Here is a 13,914-nt window from a genome sequence, read left to right as displayed (position 1 = left end):
TCTCATTGCAACGAAAATATCCCTTGTGTGTCAATTAAAAAAAGTTACACACAGGTTCATAGAGGTCATAAAGATTTGAAGCTTGGAATACAGATTTAAATTTGGTCTCATTTTAAAGAAGACCCTTGACAGATTATTGTTGAAGTTAAGAATGTTGAAAAAATTTAAACCAAAAAAGGTTTTAGTTTATGAAAATGATTTATGAGCAATTTTTTAATATAAAATATATATTTTATAAAACATGTTGAACACAAAAATGGCTAGAAAACCAAATCCATAAATCTAAACAAGTTGTGTTCCCAATTTGAGGTTGATATCTCAAAAAATTAGCTTTTAGTAAGATTTGTTTTTGGGTGCAGTACCAAACTTTTCCCATTAGATTCGAGCAAAGCTCTGCTGGCATACACAACAGTGGGATTTGTGATTCACAATACAGTATAGTTTCTCTCTCTCAAACATTACAGGTGTGCACACACAAACAGACACATTTTTTCGGACATAAATCACTCTCCGACATCCACATCAACACACCCACACAATTATAGCTGCATAATTTATCCAGCTGGCTCTATAATACAGCAAAAGCAGAAAACAGGAAAAATGTGAGTATTTGCTTTATAGGCCAAACCTGAGAAAATAGTAAATTTTGTTTTACATTTTAATTTTGAAGCCTTTCCATCAGAATGAAAGCCTATTAACAAAGACTGCATCATTTTATATTTAAATGGCCCTGGGATTAAAAATTGCTGTTTTAATGGGTTTTAATGAGGACATTTTTGACCTCAAGGTCCTGAGAGGAACTATTTTTTGCATCTAGTGTAAATAGATTTATTAAACGAAATGAGGGTGAAATATTAAAATTCCAATAAAAATACACACCTGTGCCAAAATGAATGCAGTTGGTATTAACACAGACAAAATTATAAAAAAAACAAAAATGGACAAATATGTTCATAAGGTCACAAAAGGGATGTAAAAGATTTTATTTGTGAGTTTGATCCAAGTCTGTTGGCACTGCATTAACAAGCACAGGTTCATCCAAACAAGCTCATCAGAGACTAAAGGAATGCAGAATCCCTTGTTTTCATCTAAAGACAAGACGCGCACATGGACAGCAGCAGTCAGCGTTGACAGATGGCACTCATTCATACAGTAAGCATGTGACAGACAGACAGTACCTGACAACGCTGAAAGGAGAAAAACAAGCCAGAGAGCATCTGATCGTGGGAACGCTGGACGATAATGAGAGAAAGTGTGATGAGAATCTCTTCAGCAATGTCAGGAAGGCACCTGTTCAAACACACACTTATCATCCACAGACATCACTTAAGTCATGAGGGGATATTTTTAGCAATACTGAGATCCAAAACACAAACTTTACAGCTCTTTGTGTGCTCAAATCTGTGCTTGTAACCATAGAAATAACAGCGCTATTGTCAGGGTACAAACAGAGATTACAGCTCTTATTCAAGTAAAGCATATTATGAATGGTGCGTCTTTTGAGTTTTATGCTAACCTCGGTTATTTCATTTAAAACAAATAGTCATAAACTACTAATAAATAAACTTAATTCAAAGGGAAAACAAAAAACATTTCTGACCCCATAAGCAAATATTTTTCTGGTTTTCAGCAAAAACTCACTTAATGTTTTGGGAACCAAGACTTTTGGAATTTCAAGCAAATGTATCTTGATTTAATGTTTAAAAACTGGTATTGGAAAACGAACAAAAAATAAAATAATTTCTTGCAGCATTCAAATACACTGATGCTTCAAGTTTGATGTTAGTGCAAAAAAAGGTCCTGCAGCATTTGAGAATCACAGACCCTTGATCTGATGAATCACGTTCCCACATTTGTCCGTCCACTTGGTTTGTGTGAATGCGAGAGGTGCATTTATAGTGTTTATGGTCTAATGTAAAACACTGTTGACGCATGCTGTGGCCGGCTGAGCATCTGACTTTTGCTCATTTAACTGGGTTTCTCTGTCATAAAGTTCTTACGAAGCCTAGCTGGCGTTTATCAGACACTGCATTATAAGAGCGAGCGGGTCACTGCTAATACTGCAGTGTTTTTTTATCGGATCATGCTGTGCATTGAGGTTTTACTGCTTCACGTTCACGTGGTCAGAACCAGTTGTGACTGTGCAACAAGTCCGTCTTGTTTTTCAAAAGAGTTATACATGTTTACTTATTTCAGAGAGTCTACTTTATTCTCCATAAATGCTGGAGCTCATGCCAGAGTACACAGAGCGCGCACTAAACACGCTTTTAACTCGGACCTGCGGTCGCATTGCATTCAACTCCGTGACGTAGTCTTGGTTAGTTCACATTTGAGAGGGTGACCGTCAAACACTTGATGAGGTGATATTTAGCGTGCACAGAGCCAATGCCTTAAAGACATATATCCCTGATACACACGGAGAGCCATTATATTAACCATCATGCTAATTATACAGCTGTTATTTGGTATTATTTAATTGCATTTCAATCAGAAAGAACATGTATCTCATTCTGCTTAATAGCAGTACGTTTATTAAAAAAAATAGTTTTTTACCTAAAATAAATCTGAAACAAAACAAAAGTATTCTGTAAAAAAACTCAGCTTCAAAGGGCTCTGCGCGATTCCAGCCAAGGAATACGTTTCTTATAGCGATCCGATTGGTCATTTTCTTAAAAGAAAACAAAAACATTTCTATACTTTTTAATCACAAATGCTCATCTTGCACTAGCTCTGCATCTATGACTTCATGCATTGGAAAAGTCCATCCTGGTGGAAAAGTCCACTATATGGAGAAAAATCCTAAACAAAATTAATTTCTTTTCGACTGAAGAAGGAAAGACATGAACATCTTGGATGACATGGGGGTGCGTAAATTATCAGGAAATATTAATTCTGGAGTGAACTAATCTTTTAAGCGCTGATTCACCTCCGAATCTACCTAAACACACACACACTCACGTGCCAGCACTCTGGAGACACACACACACACACACACACACACACACACACACACACGAGTCACATTTAAAGTCAATTATAATAATAATCAATAAACAGGACTGAGATATATTTTGCTTCTAAGCTTATAATACTATCAAATAAATAAGTATCTTTGTAGATATACCACAGTATATAAATTTGTACTAAATACATTTTTAAGTGAAATAAAATAAATATAAGTATTAAAATGACTAAAACAGACCTAAACATAAATTAATGTTATAAAATAATATAAAAATGACAAAATCACATAAGAAATATTAAAACATAAATAAAATCAAAGCAGAATATATAAAAAATAAAAGTTAATTCAAATATTAATAAATAATATAATATATAAACACAATATATAAAACACTGCATATTATAAAGTCCAAAATATCATGGTACATTTTAAAAAATGTATTATTATAGCAACATGTACAAAATGATAAATGAACAAAAAAATCATGGCATGGTATCATATACAAAATGGCATGAAAAATGCATGATATTACCATGGCACTGTCTAAAATACCACGGTAAATGTCTGAAGACATGTTATTGTGGTACTGTGTATAAAATAACATGGTAAATGGTCAAAACATAGTATTAATATAGTATCATGTACGAAATACCAAGCGATAATCATGGTAAATGACCAGAAATGTGGTATTACCATGGCACCATGTACAAAATACCATGGTAAATGATTTTAAAATATATATTTTATCATGACACTGTCCAAAATATCATGGTAAATGTACAAAAACGAATTGTAAATTATTTTAAAAAATGGTATATAAATGCATTTGTCTCAAACAATGTCATTGTTTGCAGTGAAAACAATGGAATGAAGAAACTTTTATCCATCTTAGTTGACTTAAGATGGCATGCAGGAACAGAACGTGTGTGTGTGTGTGTGTAGGTCACCTGTCTATGTCTACCTGTCGTTCTTGCTCACGTGAACTGTACGGTCCAGCCATGTGCTAATTGCTTTATTGTGCCTTCGGTAAACATGACACATTCACATATCTGACACAACGGCTCCGTACTGCAGCGCTGTGTGTCTGCAGGCCCTCGACACACGTGAGTCTCAGAGTGAGTAAGAGAAGAGCTGCAAGTCGCAGCAGGATCTGAGCGCCGGCCGTGGTGCCCTGCGTCTCGCCAGCGTTAAGCTCCTGTTACCAGCAACCAACCTGTTTCATCAAAACAGAAACCGGCGTGTGTGAGAAATAGATTAGTTTCTGTGCATTTATCTCATATGCATGTGCTCTCACACACACACGCTCGTGTTTGCATTCGCAGCGGTGACGGATCATTTATTTGACTTTCTCAAACACATCAGCCATGTATTTCTCTGGTGAAACTGTGTAGATGACAGGGCCTGTCTCTTCAATGAAAAGCAAGAGGAATTTCACTCTCATTTTCTGTGAAGCGTCTTTTATAATGTGCACTGTCACGTCTCTAAATTTATAGCACAGACTATGATCTCTATAAACACATGCGAACCGATTGATGTCACTCAAAACTGAAGCTGGATTAGCTCATCCTGTTGACAGAGAGCAAATATATATATCCGTCTAGAAACACAAATATGTAAATACAGAGGTGAACACTTGGCCAGTGCATTGAATTTACTCACCCTCGGCACATACAGGATGTAGATGAGTTTATTTCTTCATCAGGTTTGGAGAAATGTAGCAATGCATCACTTGCTCACCAATGGATCCTCTGCAGTGAATGGGTGCCGTCAGAATGAGAGTCCAAACAGCTGATAAAAACATCACAATAATCCACACCACTCCAGTCCATCCATTAATGTCTTGTGGAGCCAAAATCTGTGTTTGTACGAAACGAATCCATCATTTTAACTTCAAACAGTCACTTCCAGCTAAAACATGAGTCCATAATTCATAATAACGATTGCTTCAGTTCAAACCTCCATCTCCTATTTCTCTCCTGATTCAGATGAGACTTTTTTTACTGAAATATTATAAATAGAGTACATGGTTTGAAGTTAAAATGTCTTAAAGATGGATTTGTTTCTTACAATCACGCAGTTTTTGGCTTCGCAAGATGTTAACTGATGGACTGGAGAGGTGTGTATTATTGTGATGTTTTTATCAGCTGTTTATATTCTCATGCTGACGGCACCCATTCACTGTAGAGCATCCATTGCTGAACAAATGAATTCATCAGATCTCCAGATCTGATGAAGAAACAAACTCATCTACATCTTAGATAATAATAATAATAATAATTCATTACATTTATATAGTGCTTTTCTGCTTTCCTAAGCACTCAAAGCGCTCTACATTGTGAGGGTGGTGTCTTCTCGTCCTTTAAACGTGCAATGAATTGGTCAAGCATTCGTGTTTGCATTTGCATGTATGCGTAAAATACATGACGTCTGTTATAGTGCCACACTGCGTCTTGTGCATTACAATCAAACACATTTCAGAATGAAAGTGCAAGCCAAATTGAGCTTGAGTCTGCTTTCATTTACTCTGAGTGTCTTTCGGGCCTGATTCTCCCAAGGCCACTTACTCAAATATCTAAAAATACATGTTTTCTGCGTAATTACACACTATGTGATGAGATGAAATGAGCATGGCTTTTGTGATACGTGTGAGTGTGTGTTTGTGTTTTGAGGGGAGGAAAGTGATCAAATTTGTGGCATCTTATGATTAAAACATGATGGTTCTTCGGGCTGCACTTGTTATTGCATGTGGAAGCCTAAAAATAAAGAGCTACAATAGAAACAGGCTTTAAGGCTTTTAGGAAACAATGAGCACAAATGCTCAGATCTTTTTCTTTTTGCATGCACGTTTTCATGCATTTGACAACAGATCTCTAAAGAGACAGTCAGAAAACAACCTCAGCTGTTTTAAAGCCACAGCCTCTTTCCGAGACGTAATGGAGTTCTCAGATGTTTCTCCTTAAATTCATTAGACTTTTGATTGCAATAATCTGAGTGCAGTGTGTGAACCTCATATGTGAAAAAGTAAGATAACTGGGGTCTTTTTCTTAGAAGAAACATCTGAGAAGCAGGAAACTTCAACAAAAATCTCCATTTAATGATTTGCATGAAAAACAAGAAAGGTGTTAAATGTGCAGATCATACTTGCGATTCCGATTCTTCTATTCAATCTGATGTTTTTGGCCAAAATGATCAGCATCCCTGTAAAAAAGAGTGCATTAATGTGATTTACTAATTAAACTTGCAAGACACCTCTATACTTTATATATTAAACACACTGTAATTAGGTGCAAACATGCCTTAAATATTTAAAACAGTTTGAGAGCACTGAAATTATCTGAGGCTTTTTGACTATTTAAGAGCTTAAACTAAAACAATATTTATAGAAATTCAATGGCTTCTCAAAAATCTCAAAAATGTAACATTCAATATGTTAAAAACACATCAGCCGTGTGTATGTGTGAGCAGGGGTCTTGAATTTTGCCATGCCATTAACAGAGTTATTTTCTTGAAGTGGTGTGTGTGCTGTGTAAATGGGGGGCTCTGCCATATCTTATGAACAGAATGAGTTCATTCAGAGCTCGCTGTGCGCTCAATAGTGCCGTTTGTCCCCTGTAGAGTAAACACCGGCACTGGAATCCCTCTAATGTGGTATTTCAGTAGTAGTTCATCACCGTGTCCTGCTCTGAAAAGCCAAACAGCCCTAAAGGTCTCCAACAGAACTGCACTGTTGTGGGCTCATGTGTGAGAGCGGCTGAAAAACAGACTGAAAAGGCTTTTGTAGCTGTCAAAGATTGCAAGGAAATGGTTAGGTAGGGGAAAAACTATGAGGGAAATGACAACAGGGAACGTGAAAAACGAACTGAATGCACACATGGACACAACTTATACAGCAAAAATCCTCTTTTCATATTTACGTTGCATTAATATATATATAGATTTATTGTGTTTGTATGTATTTATTTATTTTAAGGTTTCTAAATTAGCAAGAAAAACTTGTTTGCAAATTGAGGCATCAGTAAATAAGTAAATAAATACTTTTTAATTTTAGTACTGTGGATTCAAAAAACAAACAAACAAAAAAAAACACTTAAATATTTCCATAATTATTGTCTAATAATTATAAGTCTTTCTACTTTCATGTAGTATGTTACTTGTTTTTCTTTTTTATTATTTGTGTAATTTACTAGCAATTTCTGGTAGAATTTTTTTTTCTTAACTATAGACGTTGAGGACGAATTTGTCATAAAATTAAATGTATTGTTAATTATGTTCTAATTATGTTCTGATGTATTATTTTTATTCTGCTTTGATTTTTAAATATGCAAAAAGGTTTTCTCTTTAGTTAGTCTTTAGTCATTGTAATTAGCATCACAAAAAAAGTAGAAGTCTATGATCTGTCCTCGTTTAGAGCTGTGTGTGTGTGTGCGTGTGTGTGTGTGTGTGTGCGCGTTTTTGTGACAAATGAGGACATAAATTTGTATAATGACACAGGTATAACACGGTATTAAAGGTGAAGGTGACTTTTCAGGACATTGCCCCATGTCCCCACTTTTCAAAACGCTTATAAATCATACAGAGTGAGTTTTTGGGGGGGAGAGTAGAAATGCACAGTCTCCTGTGAGGGCTAAGTTTAGGTGTAGGGCAATAGCACATACAGTTTGTACAGTATAAAAACCATTACACCTATGGGATGTCCCCACTTTTCACAAAAACAAACACGTGTGTGTTTGTGTGTGTGTGTGTGTGTGTGTGTGTGTGAAGAGGGCATTGAGGTTAGATGTTATCTAGTCTCTCTTCAACTACTATGTTTAAGTGTAATTATAGAGTTGAATCGCTCTCACACACTCTTCACACCTTTGAAGTGGATCACAGATCAAGAGACGTCTCTTAATGGCCCTTAACAGAGCATGAATCTGCATCACACACGGGCTACAGCAGGGCAAGAATGAGCCGCTCACTTCTGAAAGACACACACTCCATTTACTTAATAACAGAGTTACAGCAGACAATGGACATAATCACACAACCATCACACGTGGTGTTATAATTCACACGTCAACAATATACAAACACAATGCTCACATGTAGGAAAAAACAACCTTCATTCACTCACTTGTTTAAGAAAGAAATGGGATTAAATAATAAGTCTTTAGTCGTTCTCCTGAGAAAAAACACCTCAATAATTTTGCATGCGTCTCCTCTAAAGCTTTAGAAAAGATATCTGAACCCTGAGCTGCTCTTCACATTCACTTCATAGATCTGTCTTACAGTATGACAATTATCTACACATTTGAATCTCTTTTCCTTTTTTTCTGAGGAATAGGAAAGCTACCAGATTTCAAGAGCAAACCCCGAGCAATAAAATGCTCCTCTGGGCACAAACGTTCATTCTTGGAAAAACAAAGACAATCTCTTTAGTTATCCAGCTGGTTATGCAACACACTGTTAATTAGTAGAGGTGCTTTGTCTCAACACGCACGACCAGATGAAACCAAATACTCTTACAGTAATTATGTGAATCTTCAGTGATTGCTCAGGCATCTTCTGTCACGCCGTTTCTAAATCACATCTTCTGAAACATCTCCAGGGCTTCCAACACGCCATTATAATCTGCTGACAGGGCTTTTAGAACGGGCTTCATTTACACGCTATTTCTGTCTTTTAAGTTGGCTTGGGCTTTCAAAAAGTCTTTTTCACATTGCATTTATTCATTTAGCAGACACTTTTATCCAAAGTGACTTGCACATAAAACTTTTATCATAAAGAAGCCCAAATATATACCACAATGCCATACTTTTTCTGAAAGAAAAAAAAAATCTCAATAAACAATAAAAATAATAAATAGTTGAGGGTTCTCTAAATACTAACAATCTGCTAAGTAAAAAATAAATTATTTTTAATGAATTAATTAATAATAAAGATAGAAAGTATGTAAATAAATAAATAGTCGTTTGGCCTTTTGGATAAAAGTGTCTGCTATATAAGTAAATGTAAATAAATAACTAAACAACCATCCAAACAAACAAATAAATAAAAGTTATTTTGGATGGATGGGCGGGCGAACGGACAAATAAATAAATAAATACACTGTAAATAAATAAATAAGTTAATTTGGACAAAAGTGCCTGGTAAATAAACAAATACAAATAACTAAACAATCAATCATCCAATCAAACAAAACAAACAAATTAATATTATTTAGATAAAAGTATGATAAGCAAGTAAATAAATAAATCCTTACTATTTAGTGCCAAATTACCTGCAAAATAATGTAAACAAACAACTAAACGAATGAATTAATAATTATTTTTGGACAAAATTGTCTGCTACAAAAGTAAATGTAAATAACTCAATAAACAAACAAAGATATTTGGATAAAATCAAATATAATTACCAAAACAAACAATAAATAAAATGACTTTCACTGTTCATTGAAATAACAATGTGTTATCCATACAACTGTGGAAAGAAGACTCTTGTATTCATGTGTGTGTTTTGTGTAAATGCTCCATCCTGATATATTGTATAGATTTGGTTTATGTAGTTCATCCTATCTAGTTCACGCTTGTGTTGAGTGTCATAAAGAGAAGCTATGTCACACTATATGCTGGTGAAGAGGTCAGTGTCCTGAGCTTTAGAAGTGTTTATGTGAGGAAATCGAACACCTGGAGGAAGCCCTCGTCCTGACGTCACAGGTGCGAGGCTTTTGTAAGCGTTTAGATATGATTACTGCAGCTAAATAAAAGAGACACACGGACAACCATTTCAACAACTAACTGATCTCCCATGCGTCCCTTGAGTCTGGTGTTAAAACTCTCTCTCCGTCTCTGGAGACGCGGCGTTCTGTACAGGATAATTTTCCCTCTGTCCTCATTCCCATGTAATATAATGCACAGCATCAAATGTTTCTCATTTGCTTTGTTTCTTGCTATTCTATTCTCATAACCCCATGTTACATGAGCATATAGACACACTGATGCAGTTAGATCATTATTTACTGCATTAATAACTACAACAGCTAACGTCATCTGGCTTCGCTTCGCGTCGGGCGGTTCTTTGCCTCCATGTCGTGCATTAAAATCCTTTAATGCACGGCTAGCCATTGATTATCCCGCTTAGGCTATTCCATAGTCAAGTTTGTGAACCCTTTAGAATTTTTTAATTTCCATCAATGATGGCAGGCTGTCCTGGCCAAGATGCAGCAAAACAAGCCCAACCGTGTTTCACAGAATAAAATAATTTAAGATGGATTAAGCTGGAATGCAGTGTGTTCTTTTCACCGAACATAAGCTTTTTCAATTAAACCAATAAGTTCTATTTTGGTTTCATCCATGCATTAAACCTTTCTCCACATGGCTTGTCCACATGATCTTTTGCAAACAGTTTTCTTTTTGGAGAAGAGTGGCTTTCTTCTTGCAACTCTGCCATGCTCACCATGGTTGCTCCGTGTTCTCCTGATGGTGGGCTCATGAACATTAGACAATGAGAGAAAGGCCTTTAGTTGCTTAGAAGTTATTCTGGGAAGTTGTGCAACCTCGCAGACTATTACACGTTCTGCTTTGGAGTGATCTTTGTTGGTCGACCACTTCTCGGGAAGGTAACAGCGGTCTTGAATTTCCTCCATTTGTACACAATCTATCTGACTGTGGATTTGTGGAGTCCAAACTCTTTAGAGATGGTCTTGTAGCCTTTTCTAGCCTGATGAGCAACATCAACTCTTTTTCCGAGGTCCTCATTAATCTCCTTTGTTTGTGACATGATTCACTTCCACAAAAAATGATCAGACTTTGATAGATCCCTGTTCTTTGAATAAAACAGGTCACTGACTGAAAACACCTGACAGATGGACTGACAGATAACATTTTCCAGTTCAATATTTGAATATTTTCTTCGAATCAATCTCAGAATCAGCTATAAAGGGAAGTGGAGAAAGAGATTGACTCTGAAGTCTTGTCTCTGATTCCCAAGAAAATTAAGTCCCAACATCTTTAGCAATCTCTCGGGTGTAAAAACATGGCTGTTTGTTTTGGACCGATGCCATCCAGTCTATCTTGATCAATAAGACAATAAGGAAATAAAGTTTAATCACTGAATTTGCAGTCAGTAACTCACATTCACTGCAGTACACGAGGGCATAATTTGGATTTCTATTATTTTTATAAAAAGATCATTATAATTAATACAGACCAAGCTGAACCTAATCCTAAAGAAAACATTTAGCATTTTTTTAATTTAAAATGATTTAGTTACTTTATTTCTGAATCATTTTAACCTTTAAAGATGTCCCTGAACTCGTCCCTCGCTTAGGGACCAGTGTCAAAACTAGACAAATCTAGTCTGTGATGGAAAACTGTAGGAAAGAAACCAAAAACAAGTGCTGTCTTGCCAGTTATTCCAGCTGTAATGAGTTTTCTTGTTATGACAATCTTATTTCACATGTCCCTCGTCTCATATTGCTCATTCTCTATTGTCCGCTCTAAACAGATGCAGAACAGGTCAAAGACTGTAATCCTGAAGGACGCAGTAGGTCGAGGCTGAATAGATGGGCTTTAACCTGCTTCTAAATCCACAACGGCTCAGCCCTTCCAAAACAAAACCAGATTTCAATGGCAAAACACTCTGACACACAGCTGTGAGCCACCAAACACTGACCAATGACTAGAGAAACCAGCCACTATCAGCAGGACTATCAGGTTTATCTTGTTATTATGTCCTAAATACTCATCATATCTATCTCTATCTCTCTCGTTCATTAATGGATAATTAACCACTGCAGTCAGTCCTCCATTAGCCTGATATCCAGCAGACCAAACAATCAACACATATCTCTCAAATGTGCAACAATGCAGCAATTAATATTATTTCATTGAATTATACAATTATAAATGATAGAAATTTAAAAATGATTCAGTCAATAAACATGAAGATTAAATGGTAGTAAAAACATTTCTTACAAGATTATTTATTCAGCTTTCAGATGATGTAGAAATCGAAAAAGTCGAAAAATGGACCCTTATGAATGGTTTTGTGGTCCAGGGTCACTTATTAATATTATATGTAATATTATATAATATATTATATAATTGTATCATTATTTTTATGTAATATAAAGAGTATTAAATAATACAATTCTTAAGTTCAGTAAAATTCTTACATACAGTAAATGAAAAAATAACATAAAAAAGTAAAGACTAGAAGAATTAGAAGACAAATACCTACAGAAAAACAGGTATAGAAAGAAGAGAAAGAGAAAGGGTGAGAGACAGGGAAAAGAGAAGGTTAAGAGAGAGAGAGTTGAACCCATTGTGTTGTGATATTGTTGTTGCTGGACACAAAGCCTCTGTAGGGAATATTCATTGTGTGTGTGTGTGTGTGTGTGAAGTCTGACCTCATTCAGGTCCACTGGCCATTGTCCTGAGCGAAGAGCCCAGCAGGAGAGACCTGTGCCGGGCTCCGAGGAGCCCACAGCGGCCCGGGACAGACGTCTGAGGCTGGGGGCCGTCACCCGGGGCGGCGTGTTACCTGGTGAGAGGTGCAGTACAATTAAACCTGCATGTTAAACACTTCAGCTCTTTACAGCGGTATTTCAATATCACTGATATACTATTAGTTTTTCTTAGCATAGCATTTATTTTTTACATTTTTATTTTGTTAAAGTTGCAATAATTTTGCTGTGTTTTTTTTATAATTAAAAAAAATCTTTTTTATAATTTGTCTTTTTTTTTCATTTTTGTCATGTTTGCACAAAATTTAGGATAAAACCAACTGAAATCACATGTGCACAAGTTTATTTGTTAGGTATATGTGTGCAAAAACGACTCTTTCTGGTTTTTTAATATGTAATACATGTTTCAAGATTTTTTTTTTTTTTTATTCAAAAATATATTATTAGAAAATTAATTAAGTGACCCTAAACTAAAACGACATGCTTGATCTGAAATTGGTTTTGTATAAAAATGCATCTGCTCACATGCAATCTAGGAGTATATAACAGTGTTGTTGTGTTTCGAGTACTGCAGGAAAGTCCATTTATGGAGATGTATAAATCTGGGCATAAATTATGCTAATTACTAACTGCATGCAGACATTCGGGGAAAATGAACCAGATTCATCAACATCAGAACAAATCTATGCTGAAGGTTTGAAATAAGTGCTTTCACAAAAATAAAGATCTTCCCTCATGTATTAATTTTGAAGTAATCCATGAATAAAATTCCTTTCATCCAAGTCTGTGTGAAAGGCCAATCTGAAGTGTCATCCACAGGACTGGCGCCTCTGTTTCTGGCAGGTTGGACATTGACCGACTGCACTATGTGAGCGGCGTCACCTACACGTCGTGACTAAGACTGACTGTCACGGCGTAACACTTTGTCCCGATGTGACAAATCGACGGCCACGAGGACCCACCGATTCACACCTGAACCGAGAACAAGAGATCTACTGACCAAACACAGGTGTTTAATCATGCATATGATCATGTTTGAACGTCTGAACACGTACAGAGGCATGTGTCGGCTTTATCTCTGTTAAACAAACTGACCTCTGACATGAAGAAACCTGCAGTTCAATAACCGACAAGTGCTTGTTGTGTTTAATAGACACATGCACAAAACACACTTTTTTCCACTTACAAAAATTTACCACAGTAGCTATTTTTTATGCCTAGAGTACTAGGGCTGAGTAACACAAATTTCATCATTCAGTTTGATATTGATTCATTTAGATATATATCAGGTACAGTATGTCAATATTTCTCAAGAAAAACGTCTCTCTTATGTTGTTAACAGCCAGGGAACCCTATTAGCAAGTTTGTACATTACTATAATACGACAAGGTTACAAACACACAACATAAAACATTTGCACATGAGGCGGTTTTTATTATAATAACTTCATAATTACAGCTTTTTAATGGTATTGACAATTTGTCATTTGAACCAAGTAACGTAA

Source organism: Barbus barbus, assembly GCF_936440315.1.
Source record: "Barbus barbus genome assembly, chromosome: 26".
Taxonomy (NCBI): domain Eukaryota; kingdom Metazoa; phylum Chordata; class Actinopteri; order Cypriniformes; family Cyprinidae; genus Barbus; species Barbus barbus.
Note: the sequence above shows the minus strand (reverse complement) of the source record.